Source organism: Elephas maximus, chromosome 1, assembly GCF_024166365.1.
Source record: "Elephas maximus indicus isolate mEleMax1 chromosome 1, mEleMax1 primary haplotype, whole genome shotgun sequence".
NCBI classification, from domain to species: domain Eukaryota; kingdom Metazoa; phylum Chordata; class Mammalia; order Proboscidea; family Elephantidae; genus Elephas; species Elephas maximus.
Window position 1 is genome coordinate 186,233,162 of NC_064819.1, and position 21,135 is coordinate 186,254,296.

At 40.4% G+C, this 21,135-nt stretch overlaps 1 long non-coding RNA gene across 1 annotated transcript in view; it reads left to right on the forward strand.

Moving 5' to 3' along the window:
* The first annotated feature begins 156 nt into the window (after positions 1-156).
* LOC126085030 (uncharacterized) overlaps positions 157-21,135 on the forward strand; it is a 40,335-nt gene continuing 19,356 nt past the window's right edge. Inside the window, exons 1-3 of the long non-coding RNA XR_007519157.1 lie at positions 157-320; positions 11,383-11,471; positions 13,272-13,343. This is a non-coding gene — a long non-coding RNA (uncharacterized LOC126085030). The remainder of the gene's footprint in view (positions 321-11,382; positions 11,472-13,271; positions 13,344-21,135) is intronic.

Consider the following 21,135-nt stretch of genomic DNA (forward strand, 5'->3'; position numbering starts at 1 on the left):
GACGTCATTTCCCCGCAGCCAAGCCCCGCCCCGCGCCTCCGCCGCGGACCCGCAGCCCCAAGGCACTGGCGGGCGCCTCGCAGGACGCACGCTCTGACCCCTCCGCCTGTGCCTCCCGCTGCTTCGGCGACACCGAGCCCAGCCCGGCCAGCGTGCCGCGCGTGCGGTCTTATGTAAAAAAAAATCGCTGGAGAAGATGGGACCCTGGTCACCTTCGGTTTACAGAGCGTGTGCGGATTTACAGAGCATTTCCACGTGCTTCATCGCGTGCGCGGGACCCCATTCAGCTCCCTCCCAGCGGTGGCCTCGGCTCCAGAGACGTGGGTATTGAAGTAGCCAGGGGTCCGCTAACCCTTGTCCTGAGCCTTCCTTTTACACGCACGCATATATGATTGTGTGTATGTGTGGAGGGAGCACACCTATTCAGTCAGTTGGTACAGCGCTGAACCCCTGCTTTTCACCAGTCTGGTGGAGCCCAAGGCAATTATAAATGAAATCGAGTTGCCTGAGACTCAAAACGGGTAGGATTGGAGTAAACGTAAAGGGACAAAAACAAAATGGAACAAGATGTCAGCCCTTTAAGGATTTGGAGCTGGCCAAAATTTGTCATTATTTGTGTATTTTCATCTTCCTAAATATGTTATTTCCTCCTGACTTTCTCCTAACATCACTACTCCTGCAGGTCGAATGATATTTTTAAAACTTGTGTCCTGTCTTGAAATAAAGAGTCGTTTGAGGACAGTCCTAACACAAACTTAACAGTTTTTCAGAACAGAATTTCCCCATTTTATAATATGTGGTCTCATTAGAATGCAAGTAACCATCATGTGAATCCAAGAATATTAAATCCATTGAGGGCCAAATTAACATAATAAAATGTTTGAATGTGACAGAATCTAAATCAGCAAGGTAAACATTGAATAGGATTCTGAAAGGTTGGAATTCCAGAAAGGAAGACTAAAATTGGCTACATCTTTTCCCAAATGCTGGATACTCAGCCCCACTCTCACAGACTTTCCAGAAAAAAAGTAGTCTTGTTCCAAGGTTCTGAATGGAGCAGATGGCCAGAGACAAATATTATGCAAATTTTGCTTCCTTCTTAAGCACGAATGATTAAATGAAATTAAAGAGAATTGGGAACTAGTGTAATTTCATCAAATTTTAGGCATGGAAGATTCATAATCCTTTTAGAACTCTCATGTCCTTTACATCCTAAATAGAAATGTACACTAAAAAGGCTTACTATGGTGCAGGAGGCTTTTATAGCCAAGTCTTGCTGGGGCAAAGAAGGTGTTTTTGTTTTTGTCACTATGACATAGTGGAAAGAGTATTGCACTGGAAATAAGGAGACTGATGTGTAGCCGGAGCTGAGTCACTGAACCTGTTCACCCCTTAAGTGCCTCTGTAAAGAGAATGTTATCAGTCCCTTCTGGCTCTAACTTGGAAGTTAGAGGTTGCAAAACTGGGCCACTGAGTGGTTCACTATGAACCCCATCACTTGGGTTCCTGCTATCACTACATGGCATAGCCCAAGAGGAATCTTTTCCTAAATACAATGCTCAAAAGACACCTAGTGTCATTCCATGAATTTAATAGGTCATCTGATATAGAATTCTATTTAATGACAAACAACATAAAGAATAATATAGTACACCCATAATCCCATCACCCAGGATCTTTCTTTTAAAAAAAAATCCAGTAGAGGAAGCATGCGATAGGACAGGAAAAAAGAGAAGCTAGTTGGCAACTGGTGGCACAGTGGTTAAGTGTTTGGCTGCTAACCAAAAGGGTCGGCAGTTCAGATCCATTAGCTGCTCCTTGGAAACCCTATGGGGCAGTTCTACTCTGACCTAGTAGGGTTGCTGAATCGGAATTGATTCAACAGCAATGGTTGGTTTTAGTTAGGCAAGAAATCTTTATTTAGTACCTATTCCTCTCATGAAATTGTTTATGCAGAAATATTTATTGAATGTATACTATGTGCCAGGCATTGTGGTAGGTGCTGTGGCAGCAGTTATGACTAAGAATCAGTCTCTGTCCTCAAGAGTTAGCAGTCTAGTGCAGGAGACAGGCAAGTAAAGAATAAGATGCAGTGCAGTGTGGCAAGTGTTAAAGGAACTCACAAAGAGGGGCACTTATCCTAGCTTTGCAGTGCTAGAGAAGGCTTCACACACACACACACACACACAGAGTAAATGCCTGAATTGACTCTTAAAGGATGTTTTTTTCTGATAAAAGGGGCTATGGAAGATGTCCTTGCTTTGAGGATAGCAAAGACAAAGCCTGGAGATGAGAGAGAGCATGACCAGTTTAGCGTACTGTAAGTGGTATAATATAGCTGAAGTAAAGAGCTGGAGTGGGTTGTCAAAATACGAGGTAGAGTGAGTATCAAGACCACTTGTGGGGGTGGAGAGGGGTACTTAATAAGGGAGCTAGTTTATTTCTAGGGCGATGATGAGCCACTGAAAGGCTTTACGCAGGTTAATGAAATAATCAGATTTGCATTTTAGAGACACAATTCTGGTGAAGGTGTAGAAACTTTATAGACAACTTTATAGACAAGGAGACAAGTTAGGAGGCTATTGTACTTATTCAGGTGAAAGAGAATGCACTGCTGAACTAAAATATGGCTGTGAGAATAGGAAGACGTGAATGGATATGAGACCTCCAGAAAGTAAAACATTGTGGCTGAGGAGGCCAGAGCAGCCAAGGACTCCACCTGAGAAAGGGATGATAGGAGAAGGACAGGTTGGGGGAAGATGATAAATTCAGTTAGAACTTGTTACATTTGCAATACCAGTGGAACATCTAAGCTCAGAAGTCCAGTTGCAGTTGAATAGGTGAAGAAATACAGTAATCAAATTTGAATATGACAGGAGATCAGAAACGATCAATATATGAAAAGTAGGCTGGCATCTGTGGCATCCTAGAACTTAGATTGAGGCATTGGACCTAAGATGACTATATCTGAGCAGTGGGCTCACAGTAAGGCAGAGTTTTGGGACAGCAGAAGTAGAAGATCATGCAGGGGAACAGTCACTGAGAGCAGGTAGAGGAATGAGTTAAAAGTAAAAAAGAATTATTGACTATTAGAGAACAGAATTCCAAGTTCAGACCTCTCATTTTGGACATATTGAAGATCAGAGAGGTTGAGTTAATTGCCCCAAATTTAAAACCACTTAGTAATAGAGCTAAAATTATAACCTGGATATTTTAAACCCCTTTTCTTTCTGGTTTACCAAACAATAGTTTAAAGCCATTTGTAGGAGACTCTATTCAGATATTATTTGACTAAAAATTCCCTATACTAGTACTTTCATATTTTGATATTTTAATTATGATTCCATATTTATATTTGGAATGCTGTCACGCAGGCACTCAAATCCCTCATGAAGGTTTAACAGTCATTTTCTACCGAAGGTCATGGTTAGATATAGAAGACACTCTGGATATGAGGTTTGAAAGAAGGAAGCGGTCAGGAAATGTTCTTCTTTCTCCTTTATTCTTTTCCCCTTCTTCTCATTTGGGCCAGAAGAGTCATAGAGATCAAATCAGACAGACCATTGAGGATAGCATTAAATATCTACAAAACGTCTTGACAGATGGAATTAATGAGGTGACCTTCGAGGTACTTTCCAGCTCTCTTCTCTGCATCCTGATGTTATGCCTCTTGTTGTTGTCAGGTGCCATCGAGTTGGTTCTGACTCATAGTAACCCTATGTACAGTAGAACAAAACACTGTCTGATCCTGTGCCATCCTCCTAATACTTGTTATGCTTGAGCCCATCATTGCAGCCACTGTGTCAGTCCATCTCATTGGCAGTCTTCCTCTTTTTGATGGCCCTCTACTTCACTAAACATGACATCCTCCAGGGACTGGTCCCTCCTGATAACATGTCCAAAGTACATCAAATGAAGTCTTGCTGTCCTTGCTTCCAAGGGGCATTCTGGCTGTACTTCTTCGAAGACAGATTTGTTTGTTCTTCTGGTAGTCCATGGTATATTCAGTATTCTTTGCCAACACCCTAATTCAAAGACATCAGTTCTTCTTTGGACTCTTTATTCATTGTCCAGGTTTTCATATACATATACATATGAGGTGATTGAAAACACCATCGCTTGGGTCAGGTGCACCTTAGTCCTCATGGTGACACCTTTGCTTTTTAACACTTTAAAGAGGTGTTTTGCACCACATTTCCCCAATGCAATACGTCACTTGATTTCTGACTGCTGCTTCCATGGGTGTTGATTGTGGATCCAAGTAAAATGAGGTCCTTGACAACTTCAATCTTTTCTACATTTTTCATGATGTTGCTTATTGGTCCATTTGTGAGTTTTTTTTTTTTTTAATGTTTCGGTGCAGTCCATACAGAAGGCTGTAGTCTTTGATCTTCATCAGTAAGTGCTTTAAGTCCTCTTCACTTTCAGCAAGCAAGGTTGTGTCATCTATATATTGTAGGTTGTTAATGAGTCTTCTTCCAATCCTGATGCCCTGTTCTTCTTCATACAGTCCAGCCTCATGGATTATCTGCTCAGCATACAGATTAAATAAGTATGGTGAAAGGATACAACCTTGACACACACCTTTCCTGACTTTAAACCACACAGTATCCCCTTGCTCTGTTCAAAAGACTGCCTCTTGGTCTATGTACAGGTTCCACATGACCACAATTATATGTTCTAGGATTCCTATTCTTTGCAATGTTATCCGTAATTTGTTTTGATCCAAACAGTCAAATGCCTTAGCATAGTCAATAAAACACATGTAAACATCTTTCTGGAATTCCCTGCTTTCAGCCATGATCCATCTCACATCAGTAATGATATCCCTGGTTCCACATCCTCTTCTGAATCTGGCTTGAATTTCTGGCAGTTCCCTGTTGATGCACTGCTGCAACTGCTTTTGAATGATTTCAGCATAATTTTACTTGTCTTTTATATTAATGATATTATTCGACAGTTTTTACATTCTGTTAGATCACCTTTCTTTGAAACGGGCACAAATACAGATCTCTCCCAGTCAGTTGGCTAGGCAGCTGTCCTCCAAATTTCTTGGCATAGACAGGTGAGCACCACCAACACTGCATCCGTTTGTTGAAACATCTCAATTGGTATTCCATCAATTCCTGGAGCACTATTTTTCACCAATACTTTCAGTGCAGCTTGGACTTCTTCCTTCAGTACCGTTGGCTCTTGATCATCTCTTGAGATGGTTGAACATTGACCAGTTCTTTTTGGTACAGTGACTCTGTGTATTCCTTCCATCTTATTTTGATGCTTCCTGTGTCATTCAGTATTTTCCCTGTGGAATTCTTCAACATTGCGACTCGATCTTGAATTTTTTCTTCAGTTCTTTAAGCTTGAGAAATGCCTATCGTGTTCTACCTGTTATGCCTGTTAGAAACATTCAATACTTGAATGAAAGTTAATCTGAGGCCATGCAAAAGGCTTAATAACGTAAGAGAGTCACAGAACGAGCACCTGGATTCCAGTGGAATCAATAAACACACTAATTTTGTGTAAGTCTTCACACAAACTCAGGAAATATTTTGCATTAAGCATTTTCCATGACTTCAGAAGAAACTCAGTTCTGTCACATAAATCAATTGAAAATCATATTGAATATCTTCTACAATGCTTGATGCAAGATAAGTAATGTTTCCAATTTTTAGTTAACTTCCCCTTCTCCGTCACAATTATCATTAGCTTTTCCTGTGTTAACAAAGTCAACCCTTTCTGTAAACATCTCTATCAACCAGCAGCCAGTTGGCTTATCTATTGACTTTGTTTGGATTCCTTCAAAGCAAAGACTGAGTTGGGTAGTTTACTTGGTAGGTGATCTTGGGAAATAGAAGTAGGAAAAGCAGTCAAAGGAGACATTATTGAGCTGGCTACTATTTTGGTCAACTGGGACTCAGTCCCACTAGGGACCCTCTGAGGAACTGTGTAGAAAGCATCTGAGAATTATCCCACCCCAGGACAGAAGGCTGAAGCATTTATCCACTGACTACCTTCACTAAGCTAGAACCGTGGTGGAGCAGTGGTTAAAGAGCTTGTTTGCTGATCAGAAGTTCAGCAGTTCAAATCCACCAGCCACTGCTTGGAAATACATCATTCAGTTGATTGCTTAGTGGAAGACCCAGATCTTCAGCCTTGAGGAGTGGAAGCCCTTGGTTGACGTGCCCTTATCAGGCCGAGGTTGCAATAATTTTTCACTCAGTGCTATCACCAGTTATGGAAGACAAGAAATCCCAGTGAATTTTCAAAAAAAAATTCTACTGGAGTTGATTCTGACTCATAGCTCTGTAGGGGGAAATCCCCATAGGGTCGCTATGAGTCAGAATCGACTTGACAGCAACAGATTTTGTTTTGGTTACCTTCTCTAAGAGTTGCTTTCAGGGAAATCAGCTCCCCTGTATGCCTGGACATTCAGTGTCAGCTTGGTGGACTTTTGTGGCTCTGGAGAAAGCTGTGAGTCAGGAAGGCAAAGAAATGCAGCAGGCTCTTGTCATGAGCACAGGAGCTGTCCAACACCATTGTAGCTGAAATCAGAGGAAGCTTCACGGGATACTGAAACTATTTGCTACAGTCTATCTCTTGTACCTTTCAGATCCACTTGTGCTGTGTATAAAGTCCAGCTGCTAATTCTAAAAAGGATTCAAGAAAAGTTGACTCTTGCTGCAGCTTTTCCATAGGTCATAATTGATATTCATCAGGTCCCTTTGCCCCACCCTTGGTAAGAAATTCAGTTGATTGCTTGGTGCAATCACCCAGATCTTCTAGATTTCCCCCACCCTTGGTGAGAAATTTAGTTGATTGCTTGGTGGAAGACCCAGATCTTCATTCTTGAGGAGTCTAAGCCCTTGGTTGACTTGCCCTTATCAGGCTGAGGTTGCTGTAATTTTTCATTCAGTGCTATCACCAGTCATGGAAGATGAGGAATCCCAAGGAATTTTTAAATTTTTTTATTATAATAAAATATATATAACAAAAATTTTGCTATTGTAACCATTTTAAAGTGTACAATTCAGTGACATTAATTACATTCACCATATTGTACAACCATCACCACTATACATTCCCTCCCCCAAAATTCTCATCACCCCAAGTAGAAACTCAGTACCTCTTAGGAAATACCCTCATCCTCTTATAACTTCTAATGAACTTTTTGCCTGTATGTATCTACCTGCTCTATATATTTTATATAAGTGGGATCATACAATATTTGTCCTTTTGTGTCTGACGCATTTCACTTAGCGTAATATTTCCCAGGTTCATCTATGTCACAGCATGTATCAGACCCTGTGAATCTTCTGAGATCTGGACAGGTTGTTCAACGCCGAACATGGAAAGTGTTCCCTAGCCATAAACTATTTCCTCTTCAGCCTTATATTCCATTCATGCTTTTCAATTTCACAGCATCAAATCTATTCCCATAGATCTTTCACTTGTTTCTGTCAGTATTAGCCAGATTCTATAATTCTTCCAGTAATTTATTTCTTACCATAGAAGAAACTGTACCTCCCCAGTTAGAATATGCTAAGATCCAACTCTCATTATCATTCTGGAAGCAATTAGAGAAGTTAGTGAAGGGGATCCCAAAGAGGACAAACATTATCTTGGCAAGACATGTTTTCATCCTCTCTGAGCAAGAGAAGACTGTTGTTCTCTAGCAAGGGGAAGGAGACTCACTTCTTTAGCCTAAATAATTCAAGAGCATCCAGGGTTCCAGGTCCTCATACATTTCCCACAGATGTCTTCATTCCAAGTCTTAGAGTCCCACTCTTTCCCTATCAAAGCTGTGACTTTAGCATAAAAGATCTTTAACATAGGAGATCTGCATGTTCAGTTTCCTTTACCATTCTGCCACCACTATGATTAAATTCTAAGCCTGATTTTTAGCACAGTCTGTCTTTTTGCTACAGGGTCTCTTTATTTGCTGCAATAGAGGACTTCTGACTTTCGCAGAATACTTTCAGGTGATAGCTGGCTGAACTAAACTTGTCTTTGTTTTTTGTTAAAGATTTCTTCAAGACTTTTAAGGCAGTTAACAAAAGCAAGCCAATTTCATTACTCTTATAATTACCATTGCCCTTTTTCATTCCACCGTTAGACGTATTGTGTAAGCAAAGTTTCCCCTTCCACCACACCCTGTCCACCAAAATTGAGGGTCTTAGTATCTATGCCAGAGGTTATCGACACCACAATTACTAGCAGCAGTGGAATTTTGGTTTCCACCTGACTGCTGAATAAACCACTTCCAGAATACCATCCTGAGGGTCTGCTCTCTGTGGCTGCATCTGGAATTTATTGTCTTAGTTTGGGTTCCCCCAACAGCAGAGCCTGAGGTAAGGACTTGGGCTTTGGTAACTTATTTGCAAAATGACTCCAGAAGGTAGGAGGGATGGAGTGAACTTACAGAGAGAAGAGAAGAGAAGTCTGACTACCACTGTGGGCAACTGGGACTCAGTTCTTCTGAGGATCCTCTGAGAAGCCAGGTAGAATGCACCTCAGAATTGTTCCTCCAAAGAATAGGATGCTGAAGCATTTATCCCCTGGGAGTTTCCCTGGGGGCATTTCTTCCCTATACTTTGGGCCTGCCTTGCACACAGGCTATATAAGCTCCTGCTGCTTCAGAGAAAGACCTGGGAAGGAAAGTCAGAGAGATGAGAGGGCACTTGAGGTGTGAGTCTGTCAGCATGCATGGGAAGTCCACTACAGCTGCAGAAAATCAAAGATGGGCTGAGGGGACGCAGCACAGGGTGCAACTAGCATCTGCTACATCGTCAGAGCCAGTTCCATACACAAGTAAAAGGTCTCCTCAGCTCCTTGAATTAAATCTCCCCATGTCTTCCTTGTTAAGTGTCCTAATTTATAAGCCCTATCCATTCTTACCAGGAGCCCTGGTGGCACAGTGGTTAAGTGCTTAACTGCTAACCAAAAGGAAAGATCAGTGGTTTGAACTCAACAGCCGCTCCGTGAGAGAAAGATAAGGCAGTCTGTTTCTGTAAAGATTTACAGCCCTGGAAATCCTATGGGCAGTTGTACTCTGTCCTGTTGGGTCACTTTGAGTTGGAATCGACTTGATGGCAGTTGGTTTGGGTTGGATCCATTCTGCAAAACAACAAAACAACAAACCCAGTGCCATTGAGTCAATTGCGACTCATAGAGACCCTATAGGACAGAGTAGAACTGCCCCCATAGAGTTTCCAGGGAGCGCCTGGCAGATTCAAACTGCCAACCCTTTGGTTAGCAGCCATAGCACTTAACCACTACACCACCAGGGTTGATCCATTCTTACCAGGATAATATTTGTCTCTTCAAAGGCACTAAGAAACAATTCATGCATGTTTACAGAGCTAGTGCTGAAATCAGGAAAGATCCTATCAATTGGAGTTGTGTCATTTCATCTTAGATTTTTTTTGCACCTGTGTTAAGTTATTAGAAGAGGAGCTATAAGCAAACTGTCAGTTGTCCAGTCTTTTGGTTCTGGCTCCAATATGGTGTTCAGGAGATAGAATTTTGCTTTACCTTTCACAGTACTCTCTGGGACGGCTCTTTAACAAACAAACAAACAAAAAAACCCAGTGCCATCGAGTCGATTCCAACTCATAGCGACCCTGTCGGACAGAATAGAACTGCCCCATAGAGTTTCCAAGGAGCGCCTGGCAGATTCGAACTGCCAAATCCACTACACCTCCAGGGTTTGGATATTAAAATATCCAGCTGAGAAATAAAATCTTTGTATTTTCCAAACTTCCGGTCTGTTTTCCATCCTTCCAGAGAAGGATAAGCCAAATAGTATTCCTATCATTTGCTTGAATACACCTCTGTGTTCTCCCACCCCCAAACACACACACACGCTCCTCTCAGGCCCAGGTTGGTCCCTGGAATTGGTAAAAATGGCCTTGGTCTCCAGGCAGTGCATCCAGGTTCAGAACTTAGAGGCAAAGCAGCGCAGTTCTGCTTGAGGCTCGCTCTCTTTTCCCACTTGAAAGTTGTTATTATGTTTCCCTGGAGGATTAGAAATGGGGCTAAGAAGGAGGAATTCAGGGAGTGTAAAGGGTAGGGGTCAGAAAAGGCAACACTGAGAAAAGTCCAGATTTAGAAAAATGACATCTAAAAGAATATTGGGGTCGGAACAATGATGACATTGTCTTCCATCATTTCCATCTAGTGGTTGAAGCTGTTCTCTTTCACCTCTGCCTCATGACTGGTTTTATTCACAACTTAAAAAGTGCTACTTTCTTTTTTAAAAATGTTTATTCACTTAGGTAAAGGAGCTGAGCTTTCAATTCTCCACCTCTTTTCCTGTTCCTTCTTCCTGTCCTACTCTCTAATTTCTCCTGCTCCCTTTATAAAAAGAACAGTTAAAAGCAAAGACTGAAGTAAAATGTAAACTATCCCAAATGGAAACCTGTAAAGCTAGTCTTACATATCAACACAACTGATTATGAAAAGATGAAAAACCTCAGAAGTCTTAGTTTGGATTTTACCCAAAAGCAGACCCTGAGACAAAAATTTGGGTATAGAAGTTTATTTGGGTGGTGATACCAGAAACATAGTAAGGGAGAATTGAAATGAAATGGGGAATAGAGGGAGAGTAGGCAGGAAAGGAGCCCTGGTAGCTCAGTGGTTAAGAGATAGCGGCTAACCAAAAGGTCGGCAGTTCAAGTACACTAGCTGCTCCTTGAAAACCCTGTGGGGCAGTTCTACCCTGTCTTTTATGGTTGCTGTAAGTTGGAATTGACTCCACGGCAATAGGTTTTTCTTTTTAAGGCAAAAAAGGGTGTGTTGTTATTGTGCAGGTTGCCACCACAAGCAACTGGGGTTCAGTACCACTGTGCATCTTCTGAGAGACTATAAAATGTCCCCCAAGGGACAAGGATAGGGGCATATTTACTCATCAATATCTGCCCAGTATTGATTGAGGCTTATTCCAGGATTGCGGGGGGAGGTTAACTCCCCGGGAGCCCTCAGGCAGAAAGACACAGATGCTTAGGGAAGAAGCCGCAGTGGTTAGCAAATTGACTACCCAAACCACAGCTGACCTCTAGGGCAGACTAAGGGGGATATGAGCAGGGCACAGACATCAGACAGCTGCATGTTTTTATCTGAATAAAGTCATCTGCTAATTTAGCTTTTTTTCCTTTTTGTACTGGCCAATTGCTTTAGTTTTGTTAAAACATTAAACACACCTTTCTATAGCCTTATTATGTCATGTAAGCTTTATGATAATACTAAAAAACAAAAATCCAGTGCCTTCGAGTCAATTCCGACTCATAGCAACCCTGTAGGACAGAGTAGAACTGCCCCATAGTGTTTCCAAGGAGCCAGGTGATGATAATACTAATACCCAATAATGTCTCCTGTTTCTCACAGTGCACTTTCGTATCAATTATCTCAATCTCGAAACAGTCTTTGAGAAGAGCATTATTAGCCTTAATTTACTATAAAGAGCTGAGACCCAGGTAAGTTAAATACCGCCTATAATGTCATAAAGTAAGTTGTTGATGCTCAAATTTGGTTCTTTTAATTCTAAACTTGGTGTTTTCCCCACCATACTCTATTTGCTTTCTATAATAACACAAATATTTTGAGTGTGGGCATGGGGTGTAATATGCTAATCACACCAAAATATTAAATACAAATCTTGTTAACATTCTTATGTGACTGTCTTGTACTCATATCTTTAGCTAGTACACAGAGGATACGTAATAGAAGACAAGGAACCACCATAGAAGCAAAAAATAATTTTAAAGAATTAAGGGTATAAATCCATTATAGATAGAGGAAGACTAGGAAGAAACTGAACAATATTCTCTCATAGAATGGGAGTTAGAGCAGGGCACGGGAAGGAGCAGATAGTTTTCTTTGCGACATCAGAAGACTGATACTTTAATTTTCGGTGAAGAGTGAATTTGATTATAAATGTAAGGTACCAGCCACTTAGGATTTGCTGTAGTCCAAGGGTAGTAGAACTCTTAATTCCCCGCTAGTGTTATTAACAAATAGGGGAGAGAATTGCTGGAATGACAATTGTTGAGGGGGAGAGCTGGATTTAGTAGGTGACAATGCCATCTCTATGTTCTTAAGATGGTTGTGCCTTGCGTACACTGATTGTCCCTGAGGCAATGTTGAGAAGGTGTATAAACAATACACACATAGACTGGCCTCTGGAAGTATATAACCTAAAGGATTTCTCCGTTGTACAGCTGGATTACTGAAAACACCACTATCACCTTAGATTGGAAATGCTTAATACATCTTTACACTCAATATTGACCATGATAGTGTATTTCATAAAACACAGAACACAGATGGGTTGGATCTCATCTGTGAGAAGTTAGAGGGAGCTGGTTCCTTAGGATAAGAAGCAATGTTTGTCTTTTTTTTTTTTTTTAATCTGAGGTCATTGGGAAGAAATACCCGTGAAATTGTCATAAAGACCAAAAGACTTGAGAAACGAGGCCTGTCCTAAAGTAATCTGTATTTGGAATTGAACTTACAAAGTAAAAGGAAGAATTATAGCAAAAAAGAGCTTCAGTGTGTGTCAGATAAACAGAGTTATTACTCTGGAGAAAATCTCGACTTGGAAAATACCAATAAGAAAAGGAAGTGAATATCAAATTCAGAGAAGATCAACATGAGCTTTAAAGGCAGTTTAAAATCAACAGACCTGCCAGGAAATATTGGAAAGAGAATGTAGCAGGCATTGCTGTCTTCCTACATAAGATCCAGTTCCCCATTATTCCCTCTTAACAGGACCCCAGTTTTGTTCAAATACCTGTCTTTCCTGCATGTGATTCCAGAGTAATACGCAGCTCATGGGTCAGTGTGAATTGGTGTGAGTCAATTATGGTATTCCTATTCCCCTGGGTGGTGCAAATGGTTAAAGCATTCGGTTGCTAACCAAAAGATTGGTGGTTTAAGTCCACCCAACCAGCAAGGCCTGACTATTTCCGAAAAATCAGCCACTGGAAAACCCTATGGATCAGTGTTCTACTCTGACACACATGGGGTTGCCATGAGTTGGAATCAACTGTTTTTTGTTCGTTTGGTTGGTTTAGTTTTTTAATTCTCCTGCCAGGAATTGGTTTGTGAGCAGGTAGGCTAGGCTAGGGACCTGGTCTTTACCATGTGGAATGAGAAGAGGACTGGTGAGAGCATCTGGGTAAGATTCCCTGAGTTGAGACAGCCCTCCTCCTGCCTCTGGTCATTGCCGTATATGTATGTAATGCATGGAACTGCTATACCCATCTTGTTACCAGGCTGAGCCCGAAGCTAGGAACTGATGATGGTAGAATGGAGCTCCTGAAGAAGCTGGGTCCCTGATGACACATGTGAGTAGCTGCATCAACCACCTGAAGCCTACTTACTGAATAGCCCAGGACTTTCTGATATATGACTTTATAAATTTTATGATTTTCAAGGCCAATTTGGCCTAGAAATCTTTGTAACTTGTAGCCAGAGAGACCTTAACTGATGTAAGAGGGAAGATGGTGGTGGTAGGCTGGGAGGTCTACCGTGCCATCTCCTATGTCTGTGCTGTAGGTCTCTCCTTCCTTGGTGGTGGTGGGCTCTTCTCTTTGCTCTGGAATTTTAAGGCAAAACTAACCAATCCCCTTGCTGGGCCACAATTACCATATCACATAGTTCTGCCCAGTCATATGGGTGGGAGTTATAAGACCATGGCTAGAAAGGCCACACAAAAGTAATCAGTTGCACTGCATATGTTTTTTAAAATGAGGATGTTTAGTTTTAAATTTGCAAATATTCAAAATATTATAGTAGAGGAAAGGAGGAGAATATTGGCTTACGGGTTGTGGAATCTTTCGAATGGGAACATAACTGATTGGAGGGCAAGGATGATGTCTGAGGGCCCAGTATAGTGCCTGACACATAAGGGTAGATCTGTAATAACTTGACAAGTAAATAATCTGAAAAACTGGGAAGTGGATTCCAAATAGTATGAATCAGAAGGTATACCTACACAGGTCCCAAGAATGGGATCTTAACTGTGTGAAAACTCACCACAACCTCGATAAGACATGTTGATAGTATGTACTCTGGATATGTGATTAAATAACTCCAGTCTAATCATGACAAAAACAATACAAATCCCGGTAGAGGGACATTCTATAAAACACCTCACTAGTACTCCTCAAAACTCTCAAGATACCAAAAACAAAGGAAGTCTGGGGGAAAAAAAAAGAGCCTAACAAGCTATGATGACTGACCGTAATGTTGTATCCTAGACAGGATGCCAGGATAGGAAAAAGGACATTAGGTAAGAATTAAGGAGAGCTTAATAAAGTACCAAAAACGAAAACCAAACCCACTGCTACTGAGTCGATTCTGACTCACAGAGACCCTATAGGACAGAGTAGACCTGCCCCCATAGGGTATCCAAGGCTGTAAATCTTTACAGAAGCAGACTGCCACATCAAACTGCTGACAATTCAGTACGCAGCCGAGTGCTTACCACTGGACCACCAGGACTCTTAATAAAATAGAGAGTTTAGTTAATAATAATTGGTACAGTCATTATAACAAATACACCATACGGATATAAGGTGTTAATAATAGGGGAAACTGGGTGCATGGTATATGGAAGCCATCTTTGCAATTTTTTTAAACTGTCTTTGCGATTTTCCTGTAATTCTAAAACTGTTTTAAAAAAAAGTTTAAGAAAAAAGTATATGAACTACAAATAGTTACAACACTGATATATTCAACTTCCTGCTGTTTACTGTTTTCCAGTAATCTCACATCTAATACAAACCTGTTTTTGCCCTTCCAAAAATAGAAATACACTTAAAAGCCATGTGAGCATCACAGAAATTCATTATAATCTATACTTAGACAGCAAATATTATGTATTTTTATTGCCAAGGTGCATAGTAGGTTAGTTGACAATTTAAATTAATTACTTATGTGTAACCTAAGCCTAACCTAAATACACCAGTCATAAACACAGCCAAATGGGTGTTACCAGTTCTGTAATCAAACAAAACACATCAGCGTGCAAGGTCAGAGAATTGTCTGAGATTTTTGGCATGCTTTTTATAAACTCTCATTTTGTGAAGTGGATACTACCAGGAAGAGAAATGCTATTAAAAAATCAAATTGAGTTATTTAAAAAAGAGAATGTATGAAATGATAATTTGTGCAGCTATGACTCAGAGTGGGACCTTTTGTCTTCTTATCTGTTTTCACAGTCTCATAATTTTGAAATAAAGTAAGCCAAGTACTGGCGATGCCATTAGTTTTTTTTTTTTTTTAATTATTTAACTTTTATAATTAGAGGTCATGTGAATTATTTGCAGGAAACTCCCTAAATGTACATAATTGCTTGGCTCTAACTTTCGTTTTGAGATTAATTTACCAGATAGACTTTGGTAAATTACTTAACCTCTCAGTGTCTCAGTTTTCTCACCTCTAAAAGGAACTAATAATCATCTGATATGCTGCCAAGTTGTCATGATGGTAAGTAGAATAATAGGCATGTATTTGATAAGTAAGGTATATTTCAGAGTATTAAAAGGTCTTTGAAAATAGAAGCATTCACTGAAAAAAAAAATCTCTGAGAAGTTATAGGGAATGAGAAAGATACCGTAAGAAGAGAGACTGGTAAGTGGAATTTGTTCAAAAATGAGAAAAAAGCATATATATTTCTTAGACTAACTTATCCAGGTTACTCATTTTGTGGAATATTTCTATAGGCCATATATGCCTTTCACAGCTCTCCTGGGAATATTAAATTTGGGTGTAAATCTATTATCCTAAAGTTACGAAGAAAGTTAATTAACAGAAAATACCACTTAACATATTAAACATCAAGAGTATAAACTACATTTGGAAAGAAATAATTTCTGCATGATCTGTCTACCAAGCCCAGTGAGTAACCTCTTTCACTGCAGAAGTTGGTAAAAATCTTCAGTTTCCTCATCTTTGGCATTAGTGGTTGGTGAGTAAATTTGAATAATACTCATATTACCTGGCCTTTCTTGTAGGCATATGGATATTAATCCTATCACTGACAGTGTTGTACTTCAGGATAGATCTTGAATTTTTTTTTTTTTTTTTTGGCCCTGAATACAAAACCATTCTTCAATTTGTAATTGCTGGTGTAGTAGACCATGTGATTGTCTGATTTAAAATGGCCAATAAGAGTCCATTTCAGCTCACTAATGTATAGGATATTGATCTTTATGTGCTCCATTTCATTTTAGATGACTTCCTGTTTTCCTAGATTCATACTTCCTACATTCTACTTTCCAATTATTAATGAAAGTTTGCAGCTGATTATTCCCATTTTGAGTTGTGCCGCATTGGTAAATGAAGGACCCAAAAGCTTTATTCCATTCATGTTGTTAAGGTCAACTGTACTTTGAGGAGGCAGCTCTTCCCCAGTCATATTTTGAGTGCCTTCCAACTTGAGGGGCTCATCTTCCAGCACTATATCAGACACTGGTCCACTACTATCATAAGGTTTTCACTGGCCAGTTTTTTTCAGAAGTAGACCACAAGGTGCTTCTTCCTAGTCTGTCTTAGTTTGGAAGCTCTACTGAAATCTGTCCACCAAGGGTGACCCTACTGATATTTGAAATACCGGTGGCAAAGTTTCCAGCATCACAGCAACATGCAAGCCACCACAGTACACCAATCTGACAGATGCACCAACCACTCATACCGAAAATGAGGAAATTGAAGATTTTTACCAAATTCTGCAGTTTGAAGTTAATCAAATATGCAGTCAAGATGCATTGATAATTACTGGTGGTTGGAATGCAAAAGTTGGAAAAAAGAAGGATCAGTAGTTGGAAAATATGGCCTTAGTGATAGAGATCAAATGATAGAATTTTGCCAGACCAACAACTTCTTCACTGCAAACACCTTTTTCAACAACATAAATGATGGCTATACACATGAATATCACCAGATGGAAAACACAGAAATCAAATCTAATACATTTGTGGAAAGAGACAATAGAGAAGCTAAATATCATCAGTCAGAATAAGGCCAGGGGTCAACTATGGAACAGACCATCAATTACTCATATGCAAGTTCAAGTTGAAGCTGAAGAAAATTAAAACAAGTCCAAAGAGCCAAAATACAACCTTGAGAATATCCTACCTGAATTTGGAGACCATTTCAAGAAAATATTTGACTCATTGGACACTAATGGCCAAAGACCAGAAGAGTTGTGGGATGGCATGAAGGACATCATACATGAAGAAAGCAAAAGGTCATTTAAAAAACAAAGAAAAGACCAAAATGGGTGTCAGAAAAAAACTCAGAAACATGCTCTTGAACGTAGAGTAACTAAGACAGATAGAAGAAATGATGAAGTAAACGAGATGAATAGAAAAATTCAGAGTGTCTTGAGAAGACACGGTATTATAATGATATGTTCAAAGACCTGGAGTTAGAAAGCCAAAAGGGAAGAACACACTCAGCATTTCTCAAGCTGAACTGAAGAAAAAATTCAAGCCTTGAGTTACAATTTTGAAGGTATCTATGGGCAAAATATTGAACAACACAGTAACCATCCAAAGAATATTGAAGGAATACAGAGTCACTGCACTAAAAAGAATTGGTCAACGTTCAGCCATTTCAAGAGGTGGCTTATGATCAAGAACCAATGGTACTGAAGGAAGAAGTCCAAGCTGTACTGAAGGAATTGGCAAAAAACAAGCCTCCAGGAATTGATGGAATATCAATTGTGATGTTTCAACAAACAAATGAAACACTGGAAGCACTCATTCATCTATGCCAAGAAATTTGGGAGACAGCTACCTGGTCAACCAACTGGAAAAGATCCATATTTGTGTCCATTCCAAAGAAAGGTGATCTAACAAAATGCAGAAATTATCAAACATCATTAATATCATATGCAAGTAAAATTATGCTGAAGATAAACTAAAAATGGTTGCCACAGTACATTGACAGAAAACTGCCATAAGTGCAAGCTGGATTCAGAAGAGGACGTGGAACAAGGGATATCATTGCTGACGTCAGATGGATCCTGGCTGAAACCATAGAATACCAGAAAGATGTTTACCTGTGCTTTATTGATTATGCAAAGGTCTTCATCTTTGTAGATCACAACAAATCACGGATAACATTGCAAAGAATAGGAATTCTAAAACACTTAATTGTGCTCATGAGGAATCTGTACATAGACCAAGAGGCAGTCATCTGAACAGAACAAGAGGGTACTGTGTGGTTTAAAATCAGAAGAGGTGTGTATCAGGGTTGTAGCCTTTAACCATATTGTTCAGTTTGTATGCCGAGCAAGTAATCTGAGAAACTGGAGTATCTGAAGAAGAATATGGCATCAGGATTTGTGGAAAACTCATTGACAATCTGTGATATGGAGATGGCATAACCTTGCTTGCTGAAAGTGAAGATAACTTGAAGCACTTACGGATGAAGATAAAAGACCACAGCCTTCAGTATGGATTACACCTCAACATAAAGAAAACAAAAGTCCTCACAACTGGACCAATAAGCAGCATCATGATAAATAGAGAAAATATTGAAGTTGTCAAGGATTTCATTTTACTTGGATCCACAATCAATGCCCATGGAAGCAGCAGTTAGGAAATCAAATTTGGTGTAAAAAAACTCTTTAAAGTGTTGAAAAGCAAAGATGTCACTTTGAGAACTGAGGGGCACCTGACCCAAGCCATGGTGTTTTCAATCACCTCATATGCATGCAAAACCTGGACAATGAATAAGGAAGACAAAAAAGAACTGATGCCTTTGGATTATGGTATTGGTAAAGAATACTGAAAATACCATGGACTGCCAGAGAGCGAACAAGTCTGTCTTGGAGACATACAGCAGGGTGTTCCTTAGAAGCAAGGACGGTGAGACTTGTCTCACACTTTCTACATGTTATCAGGAGGGACCAGTCCCTGGAGAAGGACATCATGCTTGGTAGAGAGTCAGCAAAAAAGAGGAAGACCCTCAATGAGGTGGATTGACACAGTAGCTACAACAATGGGCTCCAATATAGCAATGATTGTGAGGATGGCACAAGACCAGGCAGTGTTTTGTTCTGTTGTACATAGGGTTGCTATGAGTTGGAATCAACCTGCTGGCACCTACCAACAGCAACAAAAACCTCTTTCACAGCTGCATATGTTTATGCTCCTAGTGCCTTAGTTATCTAGTGCTGCTATAACAAAAATACCACAAATGGGTGGCTTTAACAAAGAGAAGTTTATTTTCTCACAGTAAAGTAGGCTAAAAGTCCAAATTCTGGGTGTCAGCTCCAGGGGAAGGCTTTCTGTCTCTGTCAGCCTTCTCACCAATCTTCCTCCAGACTAGGAGCTTCTCTGCGCTCTGCTCCGGCACTGCTTTCTTGGTGGTATGAGGTCCCCAACTCTCTGCTTGCTTACCTTTCCTTTTCATCTCTTGAGAGATAAAAGGTGGTGGAGGTCACAACCCAGGGAAACTCCCCTTATATTAGATCAGGAATGTGACCTGGGTAAGGGTGTTACAATCCCACCCTAATCCTCTTTAACATAAAATTACAATCACAAAATGGAGGACAACCACACAATACTGGGAATCATGGCCCAGCCAAATTGAAACAAACATTTTGGGGGGCACGTAATTCAATCCTTGACACCTAGGTTACCATGGGATTGTTAAATTTTTGGATATATGTATTTATTAGTGAGTGTCCCTGGTGGTGCAGTGGTTAAGCACTAGAACCCACTAGCTGCTCCATAGGAATAGATGTGATGATCTGCTTCTGTAAAGATTACAGCCTTGGAAGCCCTATGGGACAGTTCTACTCTGTCTTATAGGGTTGCTATGAGTCAAAATAGACTGGATGGCATGGAATTTTTAGTGAGTATTAATATTACCCTAAATGTGAGCGTAAGGTTTCTGGGGGCAAAGCAGATTCTCATTTAAACCCATTGTCATGGGGTCTACTCGTAGTGACCCTATAGGAGAGAATAGAACTGCTCCACAGGGTTTCCAAGGCTGTAATCTTTATGGAAGCAAACTGCCACATCTTCTTCCCCCCCACTTTCCCCTTCTTCCTCTGCTCCACCACCATCCCATGGAGCAAAGCAGCTGGTGAGTTCAAACCACTGACCTTTCGGTTAGCTGCCAAGCACCTAACCAATTCCCCAAAAGGACTTCTTAGATTATTATTTACTTACAGGAAATGGCTACGCCAGTTCCTTTGCCCAAATTCTTATCCCTAGGGCAGCATGAGGAGAGCAATATTAGATGTCATTCTACACATTTCAGAGTTGTACTGAGGGTGAAGAACTGCAAAATATAAATCTGGGTGTTTATTTAAGTGGTATCGAGGGTCCCTAAGACCACCCCAGGTTATATTGTGAGCATATATAACTATGCTCACAATTATGATTTATTACAGCAAAAAGACACAAAGCAAAATCAGCAAAGAGAAAAGGCTCATGGGATGAAGTCTGGGAGAAACAAGATGCAAGTTTCCAAAGTCCTCTTCCTGTGGAGTCACACAGGACACAATTAATTGCCCAGCAAGTAGTTGTGACAACACATGTGAAATGTTACCAACCAGGGAAACTCATTAGAGACTGAGTGCCCTGGGTTTTTACTAGGGACTCATCACATAGGCATGCCTTGGCTGCCACATTCCCAGAAGGAAAGCAGGTGTTTATTGTTTGTAGAAACAGTTTATGCACAGTGAGTCACACTCTTAATCAGTTAGAGGCGTGGGAACTCTCCTGAAATCCAAGTTCCCAGACTCCAGCCAAGGGCCAACCCTATAAGCAGGGCTTTTTAAGGATAAGCAGTCTCAGGTCGGGTATGTTAACTCTTTTCTGCACAATAGAGAAGGGTAGGATATTGCCTCTCCCCTCCTGAAAGGAGGATACAAAAATCTTTGCTTCTGGAGAAGGATCTTAGGTTTTCACTCTTAACTTTTGAAGTGTAAGTAGATCTCTCCAAGGAGAAGACAAGACTAGTGTTTCCACAAAAGGTGTTATAGCAATTAAAGCTGCCACAAATGCCTTCAGCTAATGTGAAATGGAAAGCTCTCCGTCACTGCAGGATATAAGGAGAAATTGGAAGGTCATTTTTCAAAGGATGTCAGAGCTGGAATTTGTAATTAGAAAG